We start from the raw sequence: 4,497 nt of genomic DNA, 5'->3' as shown, positions 1-4,497 counted from the left end.
TAAGACTTGAACAGGGCACAAATACTAACAAAAATAATAGCAATTTGGAGCATACATAATATATAATATGTTGAATAGACCACAAGAGCTTAATTATCAGTTCCTCCCAAAATCTTCCATGCTACAGTCAGTCGTTTCAGAAATAGTGTTTAGTTTCTCTACAAATATTACATGGACAAAACCCAACGAATAGATATGAAGCCTTCCACTGAAAAGCACACACAAATAGATCCAAGTCGTGGCACCTTCGCTCTTCTTCGGGAGCATTCTTATGTAGAACTCCTGCTTTTTGAAACCATTCAAACCCAAAATTAGTTTGAGAGTGAAATACTTGGCAGTTTTATTTCCAGGAATGGAAACAATGAGAAAAACATACATAAACAGTAGGTAAATCAATCTCTATCCTCTGATCTATGTTAAAAGCATCCCTTTTTATTTTCTAGGGACAAGGCATCATAGCAGTTTAGAAATAGACAATGACTACAACCACAAGAAAATCAGCCTAGACTAGCTACAACACAAGCACTTGTCAACCTGTGTCGATACATCAAGCAATCATTTGAAAAAAGGTTGTATTGTTCAAGCAAAGTATTCCTATAACCAGCCAGTCTAATAGTTTGCAAAAGAACTTCATAAATATATTTAAAACAACTATCCATTTTAGCAGAAAATAATGTCTTTACAGCAGCAGCAGCAACAACATGGACTAAATGGCTAGCAAGGAGTTTAGTAACATGGACTAATTGAAAAGAGGAGTACCTGAGTTATTCCATTTCAGCTCTCAGCCACATAAGAGCAGTCTCTGGTCTGGCACTCATGAAAATCTCTCGGTTCTCGGGGATCTTGAAGACTCGGAAAGCCTTGACTTCTTCTTCAAGTGTGATCTCCATTGTTTTCAGCAGATCAATGCAGTTTTTGATAGAGTACTCATCCACGACCCTTGGCTTATTCCTCTCATCCTCCACCTGCTTCGTCCTTATTTCCAAGTACTTCTCCATCATTGCAGCCACATCACCATTCGCCCCCTCCTTCTCTTTGGTTCTTTCTCTTCTCCATTTCTTGAGGGTGCAGTAGCCAAATTTGGTTGAGTTTGCTGGGGCTCCACAGCAATGTTTTCTTGCATGTAAACCTCCTCAACATCTTCATCAATCTGCACCCTTTCTCCTCCAAGATTCTCACCATCAGCTGATGTTTCTCCTTGATTCTTGCTAGCTCCTCCAAGATTCTCGAGATGTGATTGGGTTGAGCAATGTGATGACTCGATAGAGGTGAAGTTATATGTCCCTTCTGCAGTTTGGCCTACAAGTTAAAGTGACAATCAAATATAAGATTTCAAACTAGAAGAGTAAACAAACATAAAACAATGACATGAGTATATGAATGAAGTTGATAACTAACCATCATGCAATTCTCCCAAAGCTTCAAAAAGAGGGAAGGCTTTTGTCTTGAACTTTCCAGCTTTAGGGTGTGACTACATAGTTGACAAGAAAATGATATTAGAGCATGCAACAAGTAATGAAACTTTTAGGGAATAACAATGACATTCTTACTATGATGATGTTTTTCCAAAGTGGTGGATCCGCTAGAATCCTGCACTGCCGGTCGTCCCATGAAACGCCGCTTTGCTTCCTTATCTCTTTGATCATCTTGTATTCTTTTTTCAACTCTTTTTCCTTTTCTTGGATTTTCTTCTTCTCGTACCTAGCATAAGGATTCTTTTGGTGGAATTTCTTCACTATCGTATTCCATGCTTCTGAGCTCCATCCATTTTGACCCTTATGTTCAGGTGTATCATGCTCATGAAGCAAGTCCACAAGATCTTTCTCAAGGCTTGCATTCCACTGTGCTCTATCTTCTGCATTTCCACATTGTATGTTAATGTACCTTTTTCTATCTTAACTATTTTGGTTTTAAGCAAATAAAGTCCTGACAAGAGAAATAAAGTCACGGCTAGTTTATTACCTTTGGGAGACCCTCTCCTCCTCTTTGTCACACTGCTTGTAGGAGGTGATGCTCTATCCCTTTCGACAACTTTTTTGAGGAGGCTCAACCTTGGTGACCCTCGAGCAGTCATCATAGTGACTTCTGAACAATATTCATGACATGAACAATAGAAAAAAACATAAACTTCTACACTATACTTATTACTACTACACTACAAATGACAAGTTATGCATGTCGATAATCAGCCCACATTTGATGAGCAATGGCATCTCTAAGGTTGTCGCCTTCATGGTTGATTTGATGATTTTGAGGAATATCACCGTCAGGAAGATCAACAAAATTCATGACAGGTATATTGTTTGGTTGGTTATCTAACCAATGCTCATCTCCTTTTTCAGATCGGATGATGTTATGTAAGATTGCCGCCGCTGCTGGTAGCTTGACTTGGTTCTCTATTCGATGATGCGTGCCCACTTTTAGGATTGGGAACCGCTTCTTCAAGATTCCTAATCCCCGTTCGACGTGATTTCGTAACACGGCATGACGGAGATTGAATAGCTCCCTGTGATTTTGGGGTCGACGGCGACCGCGTGCAAACTCCTTCAGATGGTACCGAACACCACGATGCGGTGCCAAGAAGTAAGGTGTGTTGGCATAACCACCATCAACCAGATAAAACTTGCCCGGAGGTACATGAAACCCACTATTAAGTGCTGACCGGAGAACTTTAGCATCGGTAGCAGATCCCTCCCAGCCACAAGAAATGAAGGTGAAGTTCAGGTCGAAGTCGCACACGACCATAACATTATGGCTTAGGGTCCCTTTCCTATTTCTGAATGGTGCGGCTTTTTCTCCTGAAATTGTTATGGGAACATGTGTCCCATCAATTGCCCCAATGCAGTTCTGCAACGAAATACTATAACTTAGCACCTATAACATGAAGAGTAAGTTATCGATGTGGATCAAAGTTGGCGAAGCAAAAACCTGAAAATAAGGAAAGAATCTCGTGTCCGACTGAATCTTCGGATGCACTTGACTGGGATTTGGAGGCTTCAAAAAATGCTTGGAGAGAATAGGGATGATGTCAAAGAAATTCTTCATTTGCCAATGGAAAGTATCCCCGCTGTGACCAAACCGAACTTGAAGGTCTTCAAATGAAGAATTATGGGATAACATCCACAGAAATGATGCTAGTTTCTCTTCGACTTTAATTCTGGTATCTTTCACCAACTTCTCCCTTCGAAGATAATTAGCCAAAGATTTGAAGATACGCGGCTCCATCCTAAATGCTACCCGACAATTTTTGACGTGCCCTTCGAGTAACTCCTTAACAAACATCTCGCCTGTTAGCGATGATGTATGACGCGGAATCCTCCGCTCCCTAAGAGCAACTCCATCGGTCTCTATCAAATGTAGTGCAGGGAAAACAAATAACATAATTTCGTCATCCTCCTCCTCCCTCTTCCTAACATGATCCCTCATTTCAGGATCCATTCCAAGTCTAAAGAAGAAAAATGTGGCTAGTTATTACTACTACACCAAAACAGTAAGAGTGCAAGTTGTACAAACAAACAGTTTACCAAAAAAACAACTGCAGTAAGAGCAAAAATTCTTCAACAACTACAATGTCTAGTAATGTAAGATATTAACTTAGCTCTCAGCTTACCAAAAAAACAGTTTGTAACACAGATCTATCGACCAAGCAATAATAACCAACAGTACATGAATAAGGAGAAGATTAAAACAAGAGGATTAATCTACCTTGTCCTTCACGATGCTGCCCAATTCAGGGTCTTGCTGCAGTTGTGAGGCGGCGAAGCTAGCTTATATCTGGCATCATCAAAATATCTGGCATTGGAACATCATCTAACAAAAAGGACAACACTAGAAAAAAGGACAACTGCAATGTGTACCAATGAAGAACAGATGATGATCACACACCATGAAGAGAACAATTATATAATCTACCAATGATCATACCCGAAGTAATTATATAATCTACCAATGATCATACCCGAAGTATCTTTTGTTCGGACATAAAAAATCTTTGGAAGTATGTGCTCTGCTGCTAACAGAGATTAGGTTCACATACTACATTTTGGGACGAACATCATACTGTACTATCAGCAGCCAGCAACAAAAACAACATGCATTGTTGTTCCTCCAGATTAGATAGTCCTTTATACCAAGAGATAGACTAACAATTATACTACTACTACAATAATATGTCGAGAAAAATAAAACAAATCCAAATTACTAACACCAAATTGTACTGCTGACTCCAGTACAGAGTAACCTGCTGACTCCATTTACTAACACAAAATTGTACTGCTGACTCCAGTACAAATTACTAACAACGGGAAGACAGATCTTGACGACCACATTCGGGAAGACAAATCATGAAATAACAATTGATGCTAGTTCCTAGGAAACCCCAAGAAAAGTCTCGACCTTGACGACCACATTCGGGAAGACAGATCAATATTTGTCTAGGTTTTCATGGAGGGGGCAAATCAGTGCTGCTAGAGAGAAAGGCGGTGGGAGGGAGGGGGG

The 4,497-nt window shown here is 40.0% G+C and overlaps 1 long non-coding RNA gene and 1 pseudogene across 1 annotated transcript; both read right to left on the bottom strand.

The window, feature by feature from the left end:
* Positions 1 to 2,467, bottom strand: LOC119323350 (annotated as a pseudogene).
* A 266-nt stretch (positions 2,468 to 2,733) lies between these two features.
* Positions 2,734 to 4,110, bottom strand: LOC119323359. Its single transcript, XR_005156275.1, has 3 exons — positions 3,706 to 4,110; positions 2,929 to 3,445; positions 2,734 to 2,847 (listed from the first exon to the last, which is right to left on the bottom strand). It is a non-coding gene; the product is annotated as an uncharacterized LOC119323359 (long non-coding RNA).
* Between the last annotated feature and the right edge of the window lie 387 nt (positions 4,111 to 4,497).

The sequence above is a fragment of the Triticum dicoccoides genome, chromosome 1B (assembly GCF_002162155.2).
Source record: "Triticum dicoccoides isolate Atlit2015 ecotype Zavitan chromosome 1B, WEW_v2.0, whole genome shotgun sequence".
Classification (NCBI taxonomy): domain Eukaryota; kingdom Viridiplantae; phylum Streptophyta; class Magnoliopsida; order Poales; family Poaceae; genus Triticum; species Triticum dicoccoides.
This window is presented reverse-complemented; position numbering and strand designations above follow the sequence as displayed.